The 12,094-nt window shown below is 50.1% G+C and overlaps 1 protein-coding gene across 7 annotated transcripts in view; it reads left to right on the forward strand.

The window, feature by feature from the left end:
- Positions 1 to 12,094, forward strand: part of IL4R (interleukin 4 receptor) — a 50,253-nt gene that overhangs the window by 10,574 nt on the left and 27,585 nt on the right. For 2 of the 7 annotated variants that reach the window (XM_061401481.1, XM_061401482.1), the window contains exons 1-2: positions 3,978 to 5,017; positions 10,445 to 10,614. The exons of 3 other annotated variants lie outside the window; for them this stretch is intronic. The gene's annotated coding sequence lies outside the window, so the exon portion shown is untranslated. Of the gene's footprint in view, positions 1 to 3,977; positions 5,018 to 10,444; positions 10,615 to 12,094 lie in introns of those variants that run through there. 2 more of the 7 variants (XM_061401483.1, XM_061401484.1) reach the window with 2 other exon arrangements.

Here is a 12,094-nt window from a genome sequence, read left to right on the forward strand (position 1 = left end):
AGGAGAGCCCCACCCCCAACCCCGCCTGTCTACAGACCGAGACCTTGAGCAGGGAGCGTTTCTCTGTGCTGCCCTATCAGGTTTGCCTAGGGGGCAAAGTCCTGGTTACTGTTAAGACATGCTCCTTGCAAGGGCTGGGCAAACAGAGTGTGTGTGCGTGTGTGCGCTCAGTCATATCCAGTTCTTTGTGATCCCATGGACTGTAGCGCGCCAGGCTCCTCTGTCCATGGGATTCTCCAGGCAAGAATACTGGAATGGGTTGCAATTTCCTACCCCAGGGGATCTTCCTGACCCAGGATCGAACCCATGTCCCTTGTGTCTCCTGCATTGACTGGCAAATTCTTCACCAGTACGCCATCTGGGAATCCTGGGCAAACAGTGGTGGAAGCCAAATTCTAGCTCATCACTTCCTTGGGACTATTACTGAACCCCTCTGAGCCTCGGTTTCCTCTTCTGTGCAAGGGAGGTTTGACCACATCTTCCACACGGGGCTTGCTGGGAGAAGCAAGCAGAGTGGCATATAAAAAGAGTGAGTTTATGGCTGCTTCCTCTAGGCCAGGTGCTGTACTGTGACTCAGAAGATCTGGGTTCACTTCCCAGGCCCACCGCTGACTCGCTGAGCATCCTCAAGCAGGTTTCTGAACCTCTCTGGGCCTCAGTTTCTCCCTGTCTACAAAGGGAATGATAATAATTTCACCTTCCATGTTTCTCGGCTGGGGAAAAGGGGTGGGCCCTATGGGCAGAGGGCCCCAGGGCCTGATCTCTAAAGACTCAAGGAACTGGGGGAAATCATGGTGACTTCTGGTGACCTTAGGAAGGAGGCGCACCAGGAGCCGTGACTATCACTAAGACGGCCAAAATCTAATCAGCATCCGGAGCTCCAGACATCTTATATCTGTGTCTTAGGGCAGTGAGCACTAATCATGATAATGCCCCAATTACCAGCTCTTGGGAGGTCAGCCCCCGCCTCCTCTCTGGGGTGGCCAAGATCCGTGTGGTGCCTGCATCGGGGTATTCAAGGAGACTCTGAGCCCAGATTGGTCAGTGCTTATCCAGCAGTGCAAGGCAGAAAACACCAGTTCTGGGAGTTGTATCCCTGCCTCCATCAGGGTTGGCTGGCCAGACCTCACTGCACACAGCCAGGGGGCACTCGTCCATTCATTCTTCCATTCAGCAAATATCTATGGAAGCCCCCTGCTGTGTGCCAGGCCCTGTGCTAGGCTGTAGGGCTATAGCAGCGAACAGGGTGGGCATAGCCTCTGGCCTTGTAGGAGCTGGCTTTCTCCAGGTGGGGGGGCGGGTTTGGACAGCACACAGCAGGTGTGCGTGAGTGATAAGCAATGAGGATAGTGTGGGCAGAGACACGAAGCAGGAGAAGGTCTTGTAGAGTGATGGAGGCTGGCTGTTGGCTCAGCAGGTGATGTCTGCACACAGGTCCCTCAGTCTCAGCTTCCTTCCTGGGGGCTCTGGTACCTTCTGAGGATGGGCGTGGCTTCCAGGATGCTAGATGGGGTCACCCAGATGCCTCTCCTGTGGACACTTGCACTCACCGTGTCCACAGCCAACCTGAGTGTCCACATTGCCATAAAGTGGCTGTTGGAGTAGGATGCCAGCCCGTCCCTGAGATGGTGACCCTCACTCTGGGAGTCTGGCCCAAGTGAGTCCCATGAAGGAGGTCCACAGTCCCCAGCCCTCTCCTGCCCCCCAGATGCGGCTGTGTCTCACTCTGCACAGCGAACCCTGGGCTTGAGCCACAGCTGATGACCCACAAACCTGTCTCCTCCAATGTGAGCCTTCCCTCTGAGCTCTGGGCTGCTCGGACATACTGCCTCCTGGATGCCTCCTGGGTCCATCACCCATTTGGACCCACCAAGTCCACAGTGCCTCAAAGCATGTGATCTTCCCCAGCAACACCACACCTCTTCCCAGCATTCCCCCACAATCCACACATCCGTCCGTGCCCCAGCCCAAGGCCACCTGCCGCTCCCAGCCACTAGGCATCACCAGGTTCTGCCACGTCCACCTCCCAGACAGAGCTGATGCTGCCTGCTCTTCTGCAGCTCCGGCAGTACCCGCTCCTGTGTCAGCTGCTCCTGTGGTCATTCACACACAGGTCAGAGTGAAATTTCTGGAAAGCAGCTCCCCTCCTGCTTAATAGCCTTCAGTGGCTCCCTATTGCCTTGGGGACGGGGTCTGAATTGCTTACCATCCCTGGTAGACAGTGTTGCCCTGCTGGAGGACCCTTACCCATCGCTGCAGCCCAGGGCCTGTCTTGTGGGATGGGAAATAGACCACACCTTCCTCCTTTTAGGCTCCTTCAGAAACTATAAAATGGGTTTCATCATTGTATTCATCTCACAGGGGTCCTTAAGCATCCTAGATCAGCGCCCTGCACTAAGGAAGCACTGTATCAGTGTAAAAACGGGAATAAAGTCAAATACACAGGCTCATTTGTGGCATTCCTGCTCTGTGCCAGGTGCGGGGCTAGGTTTCTCCTTACAGAAGGTGAAGCAGGTTTCCTGCCCTGGCGGGGCCACGTGCCTTCTGGGACATGTTCTTCCTTCCTCTCCACACACCGCTGCCCCTCCCCTGGGCGAGTCTTGTTCATTTACCCATCCCACCCGCCCTCACCGACCCTGTGGGACCAGGGGGACCTTCCCGGCCCCTCAGCACTGACAGCTCCACCCTCACAGCCTTCTACGTATCTGATGGTGGCTGACCTCAGTCCACTCCATCTTGGTGGGTGGCACCTCCATCCTTCCAATGGCTCAGGCCAAAGCCCTCAGGGTCATTTTATAAAAATTGTTTATTTATTTTTGTATTGACTGTGCTGGGTCTTTGTTGCTGCACAGAGGCTCCTCATTGTGGTGGTTTGTCTTGTTGCAGAACGTGGGCTTCAGTACTTGTGGCACACGGGCTTAGCTGCCCTGCGGCATTGTGGGATCTTCCCGGACCAGGGGTCAACCTCAAGTCCCCTGCGTTGGCAGACGGATTCTTAAGCACTGTGACCACCAGGGAAGTCCCTCAGAATCATTTTTTTTTACTTCTTCTAATCCCCTTTTCTCTGCCCCAGCCCTCAAACTCCATTCTGTCAGCAAAGCCTGTTGACTCTACCTTCAAATCAGATCTAGAATTTAACCTATTCTTACCTCTTCTTCCCTACAACCCTGGCACACCTGGCGCCTAGTACCTGGGCTAGTCCAGTGGCCTCCTCATGGGGCTCTGCTTCTGCCCTTGACCCCCCAGGCCAGAGGGAGCCTTTGATAGTCTCACCTCTGTGCCCCAGATCCTCCAGTAACTTTTCTTCTGGCTCAAATATTTGTTAAAGGCAAGGAGGAAGACATGAATGAATGAATGAATGTCCTTTTTCACATCTGTAGTAGCTGGCAGATAGTAAGTGCTAAGAAAGCACCTGCAACAAGAATATACGAGGCAGGACTTCCGTGGTAGCATAGTGGATAAGAATCTGCCTGCCAGTGCAGGGGATGCAGGTTCAATCCCTGGTCCAGGAAGATTCCACATGCTGTGGAGCAACTAAGCCCATGTGCCACAGGTACTGAAGCCCACACACGTAGAGCCCGTGTTCCGCAACAAAGAGAAGCCACTACAGTGAGACGCCCACACACACCAGGAAGAGTAGCCCCTGCTTGCTGTAACTAGAGAAAGCCCCCGAGCAGCAACGAAGACTCAGTGCAACCAAAAATAAATAAAAATGAAAAAAAAAAAAAATACGTGGGGCACGAGTGAGTGGGTGAGGATGGGAGCACACAGTAGGTACACGGGGAGCCTGGTGGGGACAGGAGCACACAGTAGGTTACATAGGGAGCCTGGTGAGGACAGGAGCACACAGTAGGTACACGGGGAGCCTGGTGAGGACAGGAGCACACAGTAGGTACACGGGAAGCCTGGTGAGGACAGGAGCACACAGTAAGTACACAGGGAGCCTGGTGGGGATGGGAGCACACAGTAGGCACACAGGGAGCCTGGTGAGGCCTGGAGCACACAGTAGGTACCTGGGGAGCCTGGTTAGGACATCAGCACACAGTAGGTACACGGGGAGCCTGGTGAGGACAGCAGCACGCAGTAGGCACACAGGGAGCCTGGTGAGGCCTGGAGCACACAGTAGGTACCTGGGGAGCCTGGTTAGGACATCAGCACACAGTAGGTACACGGGGAGCCTGGTGAGGACAGCAGCACGCAGTAGGCACACAGGGAGCCTGGTGAGGCTTGGAGCACACAGTAGGTACCTGGGGAGCCTGGTGAGGACTGAAGCACACAGAAGGTACATGGGGAGCCTAGGGAGGCCTGGAGCACACAGTAGGTACATGGGGAGCCTGGTGAGGACATCAGCACGCAGTAGGCACACAGGGAGCCTGGTGAGGCCTGGAGCACACAGTAGGTACACAGGGAGCCTGGCAGGCTCTTGAGTGAGGTGATTCTTGCTCCTGGTGGCAGCAGAAGCAGCCCTCCAACCAGCAACCCCTCCCCTCCCTTCTCGGGTTGGGAGTGGGGCAGGCAGGCAGAGCCCAGGCCATCTCGGGGCCCTGGCCTGGCCAGCCTCTGTTTTGGGTGGGGCAGCTGATGTGGCCACTGGTTCCGGGAACCCTCACTGGGCAGCAGTTCTGGGAAGGCTGTGTCTTCCTTTCCCTCCTGGCCCCCTGCCAGACCGGCTGAGCTGCCCCGGAGAGCAAGGGAAGCTGCCGGCCAGCTTCAGATTGTGAAGTTTCAGGAGTCAGCAGCTCCCAGGGGCGGTCCCCCCACGGCCCTGCTGTCCTGGGCTCCCTCTCCACGTGCTCCTTGTCACGGGGCTGGCTGCATCCTGTCCGCTGATCCACCCCCTCCACCACCACCCCTCCCTTCACTGGGTCGCAGCCAAGAGAGGAAAGAGGAGTAGGAGGCCTGTGCACCCCGCTGGGCTCAGGACGGGCAGACGGGTCAAGCAGACGGGTCACTTCCATACCCCTGCTGGCTTCTGACATTTCAGGACTCACCGCTCATCTCCCCCCAGATCAAAAGAGTGAGTTAAGTGTGTCTCCTGCCGCACACTCTGGGTGCTTCTGCTCTCTTCTTGGCTCAGACTTCCCCCAACTCTGCTGCTTCCTAACTCTGTGACCTTGGCTTTGTCACTTGTCCTCTTGAGGCTTCAGGCTTCCTCTCTGGCCAGCGGGACTGGTAACGCTGCATGCCAGGGCTTCAGGAACTGTGTTTCTAGAGGCAGTGAGTGGTTAGGTGCATGGGTTCTGGAGTGAGATTGCCTGGATTCAGATCCTAGCTCTGTGCCCACAAGCAAGTGCGCTAACCTCTCTGTGCCTCTGTGGCCTCATCATTAAAATGGGGATTGGTGGGATGGGGAGAGAGATGGGAGGGAGGTTCAAGAGGGAGAGGATGTATGTATACCTATGGCTGATTCATGTTGAGGTTTGATAGAAAACAACAAAATTCAATTATTTTTCAATTAAAAAATAAAATAAATTTTAAAAATTGAAACAAAAAAAATAAGAAAAAAGAACATAGCTGAATTTAGTAGAAAATGACCAAAATAAATGTCATTCAAATAAGAAATAACATAAAAAGATTTTTTTTTTAACTGGGGATTTTAACGGTACTTGTGAGAACTAAATTGCTCAGTATGTTATAGGCACTTAGAACCAAGTCCTGCAAGCACATAATAAGCATTATATATGCATAGCAAGTGGAATGAGCAGAGGCTTGATACATACTCCATGTTTAAAAACATTATTGTCTTCACTGTGGTTGAATTTCAACCAACATTTCATAGATGTTTCATGAGCACACACCGTGTACACGTCAGGCATTGTTTAGACACGGGGACAAAGCAATAACCACAGCTGTTTTTCTCAAAAAGATGTTTGTTTTATCGATTTGTAAGACCACTTTATATATGAAGGCCCTTCACTTTCTAGAATGCAGATTGCTACTATTTTGCTAATCTTTTGCTTGCTTGCTTTTTTTCTTCATGGTGTGTTTTGATCTGGGAAAGTTAAAAACATTTTTGTTACCAAAGCTTTGTGTCTTTGCCATCCACATCCTGAAATAAAATAAACATTCACACATATAACCTCAGTGATATGATTAGAGGTGGTGATAAGTGCATGACAGAAATAAACAAGGTGCCTAGATAAGAGGTAACGTGAGCCCTCATTGCGTGGTGTTTCCTGATATGTAGGCTGCAAAGGAGCAAAGAGACAGGAGTACATCAGAGTGTTCAGAAGGCCACTGGGATGAAAGGCGCTTGGGGAAACGGAGCAGGAATAGGAGGGAACAGTACTGGGGTCTCAGGATCCAGATCATTACGGGGATTTGGGATTTTTTTGTGTGTGCATTTTCTTAAACTTTTAATTTTATGATAATTGTTGTAAGAACGAGGGCTTCCCTGGTGACTCAGAAGGTAAAGAATCTGCCTACAATGTGGGAGACCTAGGCTTGATCCCTGACTTGGGAAGATCCCCTGGAGAAGGGCATGGCAACGCACTCCAATATTCTTGCCTGGGAAATCCCCATGGACAGAGGAGCCTGGTGGGCTACCGTCCATGGGGTCGCAAAGAGTTAGACATGACTGAGCGACTAAGCAACAACACGACAAAACAAAGAATTCGTCCACACAGTTGTAAGAAATAATACAGAGAAGTCCCTTATACTCTTTCTGCGAAAGGTAATACTGTCTTACAAAACTGGAGTTCAATATCACAACCAAGATATTGACGTGGATAGAATCCCCTGATCGTCCTCAGATAGCCCCTGTTGTGCTTGTCTGCATGTGTTTACAGGCAAGCACACACACACATGTTCTTTTTATTCATTTTGTTAGCCTGATTCTTATTAGTTTAACCTTATCACGTGCACAGGTTTTGTCTCCACAACCACAGTGAGACACAGAACAGCCCTTTCCCTCTCCAGGATCCTCGGGTTGCCTTTTATAGGCACACCCCCCTCCCTCCCTCCTTCCCTGCCACGCCCTCCCGCCGCCACCGGCAGCCACTCATCTATTCACCATTTCCATAATTTGATCATTTCAAGAACGTTACATAAATGGAATCGCACAGCGTGTACCCTTTTGGATTGGCTGTTTGCATTCCGGGGTTTGGATCTGATGCTGAGTCAGAGATGCTGTTCTGGGATGGGTTGTGAACCCTTGGGGCTCTGTGGCCCACTCCCCCCCACCCCTCCGAGTGAAGACATCTTTCAGGAGCCAGAGGCCAGTGAAGTGAGCAGATCATAGCCTGGTTTCCAATTTTAAAATGATTCTGGCTGTGACATGGGGTGCAAGATGGCAACATGGGGTGCAAGATGGGGTAACTCATGTTTGTAGTAACTGCTCACTGCCCCCCCACCCCTGGCTTCCCCTTATTCCATTGTTCTCCCTACCTCCAAACTAGGTTTTGGAAAAAAGCTTGACATGACCCTATTCAGAGATTCTCAAACACTGCTCATGGCCTATAGGAGGGCCTTTGACCTGGAGTCCTTACTTGGGCTTCAGCAAGCTCAAGTGGGCTTCCCTGGTGGTTCAGTGGTAAAGAACCTGCCTATCAGTACAGGACACAGGAGACGTGAGTTCGATCCTTGGGTTGGGAAGATCCCCTGGAGGAAGGCATGGCAACCCACTCCAGTATTCTTGCCTGGAGAATCCCATGGACCAAGGAGCCTGGCGGGCTATGGTCCATAGGGTCACAAAGAGTTGGACACAACTGAAATGACTTAGCACCCAAGCAGGCAAGCTCAAGTAACCTCTGTGTGAACCACTAAGATGGAATGCAAAATTAAATGTTTGCGCTTTTCTAGGAAAAGATCTTGGAGTTTGCAACGGATGTTTAGATGAGTCAGTGACCTCCAAAGCTTTGAGGACTCCGGTGTCTAAACACCTATAGTAGTTAAGAGCCAGCAAAGGCTCTGGATCCTGACTGCCCCTGTTCAGATCCCAGGACTGTCACCTCTCTGTAACCTCAGACAAGTCACCAAACTTTTCTGAGCCTTGGTTTCCTCATATGAAAATGGGAAAAAATAATAGTACCTACTTCATAGGGCTGTTTTAAATATTGAATGCTCAAACTACCGCACAATTGTACTCATCTCACATGCTAGTAAAGTAATGCTCAAAATTCTCCAAGCCAGGCTTCAACAGTACCTGAACCAAGAACTTCCAGATGTACAAACTGGTTTTAGAAAAGTCAGAGGAACCAGAGATCAAATTGCCAACATCTGTTGGATTATTGAAAAAGCAAGAGAGTTCCAGAAAAACATCTATTTCTGCTTTATTGACCATGCCAAAGCCTTTGACTATGTGGATCACCACAAACTGTGGAAAATTCTTAAAGAGTTGGGAATACCAGACCACCTGACCTGCCCCTTGAGAAATCTGTATGCAGGTCAGAAAGCAACAGTTAGAACTGGACATGGAACAACAGATGGGTTCCAAATAGGGAAAGGAGTACGTCAAGGCTGTATATTGTCATCGTGCTTATTTAACTTATATGCAGAGCACATCTTGAGAAACACTGGGCTGGATGAAGCACAAGCCAGAATCAAGGTTGCTGGGAGAGATATCAATAACCTCAGATATGCAGATGACATCACCCTTATGGCAGAAAGTGAAGAGGAACTAAAAAGCCTTTGATGAAAGTGAAAGAGGAGGGTGAAAAAGTTGGCTTAAAGCTCAACATTCAGAAAACAAAGATCATGGCATCTGGTCCCATCACTTCATGGCAAATAGATGGGGAAACAATGGAAACAGTGAGAGACTTTATTTTCTTGGGCTCCAAAATCACTGCAGATGGCGACTGCAACCATGAAGTGAAAAGATGCTTACTCCTTGGAAGAAAAGTTATGACCAACCTAGACAGCTATTTAAAAGCAGAGACATTACTTTGCCAACAAAGGTCCGTCTAGTCAAGGCTATGGTTTTTCCAGTAGTCATGTATGGATGTGAGAGTTGGACTATAAAGAAAGCTGAGCACTGAAGAACTGATGCTTTTGAACTGTGGTGTTGGAGAAGACTCTTGAGAGTCCTTTGGACTGCAAGGAGATCCAACCAGTCCATCTTAAAGGAAATCAGTCCTGAATATTCATTGGAAGGACTGATGTTGAAGATGAAACTCCAATACTTTGGCCACCTGATGTGAAGAACTGACTCATTTGAAAAGACTCTGATGCTGGGAAAGATTGAAGGTGGGAGGAGAAGGGGATGACAGAGGATGAGATGGTTGGATGGCATCACTGACTCAATGGACGTGAGTTTGAATAAACTCAGGAGTTGGTGAGGGACAGAGAGGGCTGGTGTACTGCAGTCCATTGGGTCGCAGAGAGTCAGATATGACTGAGAGACTGAACTGAACTGAATATATATATGTGATGTTTAGGGCTTCCCTGGTGGCTCAGTAAAGAATCTGCCTGCATTGCAGGAGACCCAGGTTCAATCCCTGGGTCAGGAAGATCCCCTGGAGAAGGGAATAGCTACCCACTCCAGGAAACTTGGCTTGTTTAAATATTGGGGTAAATATTGTATATTTGTTGACTGCATGATGAGGCTGCAGGAGATGGGAGCACAGAGCCCTTTAGGGAAGGGCCTGCTAGATCCTCTGGGGTTTTGGGGCCCTCTCTGTGTCGGTTGTCATCCTCTCAACAAGCTTCAAATCAGCAGGATTCCTTCCAAAGGGATGCAGTTACAGTTGGGTACTGTCACGTCCCTGGTCATGGCTCTCATATTTCTGTTAATATGGCTTTAGCTGGAAGGACTCTTTTGATTATTGAATTAATCTATGTAAAAAGTTTAGAAGGAAGCAGAATAACCAACTCTTCCTGGCTCATTTCGTTCCATCTTGTTGGGTTCAGTCTGTGGTTCTAGGAGAAGTTGAAGGAGTTGGTATATTGGAAGGTACCTGGGCCCAGACCCCAGCAGACCTGGATTCTGACCCTTGCCCTGCCCTCTCTCTAGCTGTGGTATCTGATGGGCAAGTTATTTGACCTCTCTGGCCTCAGTTCCCTTAGGAAGAAAGTGGGAATAACAACCCATCTTGCAGGGCTCTCCGGCTGAGTCAGTAAAGTAATAACTCTAGTGCGCTTGGCAAAGGGTCGAGTGAATACTTGACAAGCAGGGTTCTGTTTACACAATGCTTGGTTAGGATAAAGAAGCTGTTTCCAGCAGTCAGGCTCTGCTCAGAAATGACCTGGGAGTGAGCACCACGTCCATGGAGGACTACAAGCAGAAACTGGACGGCAGCGTGTGAGAAATGGAATATTGGCAGGCACCCCTGTTTGGGTTGGCATTTGGACTGGGCTCCCAACCCCAATCTCAGGAATACCACAGTGAAGGGTGGGGACTTGAAATTATTTCCTCTTGACACATGCCTTACCTTGATTGCTTGCTAATTATCCCTTTTCATTCCTTTTCTTCTCGGCACCTTTGCCTTTCATTCCCTGTGATGTTCAGAGAGCCCTTGTTGCCACCCCATCTGTGCCGTGTGAAGACGTGCACATCACATCTTGCGTTTTCCCCTGAGATGCAACACCCGCTGTCCCTGTGAAACCAGTCGGTGTGCGTATGTGGGTGTGTGTGCGAACATACATACGCCTGGATGTGCCCTCCAAGACAGATCAAAGGTAACACCCTGCCCGCTGTACATGTCATAGTTCAGTCTTCCCTGAAAGGGGCTTGCTTTGCCCTCCCACACCATTTTAGAGGACTTCACCACGTTAGCCTTCTGCTGTGTGACCCTGGACATGCATCTTGACCTCTCTGTTTCTCTTTACTCAAAATTTGGGCTGGAGTGACCCCTTTGCCATCTCTGCCACAGGATGCTGTGGATCTCTGTGATCTTTCGAGAGGGAAGATTATGCGGACTAGGCAAAGGAAACCAGCATCACAGCCCTACCGCCCCACTCCCATCCCTCCTTCCTTGGTCTTCACAGCAGCTCTGCCAGGAAGGCCAGTTCAGGTGGATACCAAGTCTCCCCTAGGGAAAGTTTTCAGCCCTGTGCTGAGCCCATCAGAGGCGCCAGATCATGTCCAAAGTGAATTCATTCATGCTTTGTACATGCTTTCCTAGCACAGGCGTTGTCCTAGGTACCAGGAGCTTGATCGTACACGACACTTGTCTGGGCTTTTGGGATGATAGATAGACAATTGAAAGGAGAAAGTCTCCCAGTCTCCTTGCCTTTCGCCCAGGGCACTTTTTGAAGAGTACAGGCCACTTACTATACAGACCACCCTTCAAGTAGGCTTGTCTGACATTTCCTCGTTTCCATGTGACTCGTGCACTGGGGACAGGCCCCCAGGGAGGGGATGCTGTGGTCCTCCGAGAGCATTGTTTTCCGAAAGCTCGTGACCTTGATTTGTCCCTGGCCATGTCAACACACACCATTTGGTTAAGGTGGTATCTGCCCGGTTTCTGTGTATAAGGCTCTATACAATTATATATACATCTATATATATAAAGTACTGTATACAAAATATCTAAAGTTATAAAGTTAATTAATGGGGCTTCCCAGGTGGTGTTAGTGGTCAAGAACCCGGCTGTCAATGCAGAAGTCCTAAGAGACGTGATTTGATCCCTGGGTCAGGAAGATTGCCTGGAGGAGGGCGTGGCAACCCACTCCAGTATTCTTGCCTGGAGAATCCCATGGACACGGGAGCCTGGTGGGCTATGTGTCCATGGGGTCCCAAAGAATCGGACATGACCGAAGCGACTTAGCATTCGTGCATAGTTAATTAATAAGTATTTGACTCATTAATTCATAATAATTAATATGAGTTTGTGGGGAGATACTTGGAGGCTGCCGTGGTGAAGTAGAGCTGTCCGTTCCCCCCACTTACTCATCTTTATCACCTTAGACTTCTGCACCCCTATTTTACCTCTTAAGGGTTACAGTTGCTTACTAAAAGATTCATTATGAGGTTCCAGTTTTGCCTGTTTTGGCCAGTGGGCACCCATTCTAGCTGGCTCTGTCTTTTCGAGAGGTCCTCATCATTCTTGGAGCCCGCCCTTACTGGCACAACAATTCTAAGCTTTCCGTGTACTTTCCCTGCTCCTAGAGTCAGCTGTTTCTCCGAGGAGCTCTGGTTTCTGTCAGTGCAGAATAA

This window comes from Bos javanicus, chromosome 25, assembly GCF_032452875.1.
Source record: "Bos javanicus breed banteng chromosome 25, ARS-OSU_banteng_1.0, whole genome shotgun sequence".
NCBI lineage: Eukaryota > Metazoa > Chordata > Mammalia > Artiodactyla > Bovidae > Bos > Bos javanicus.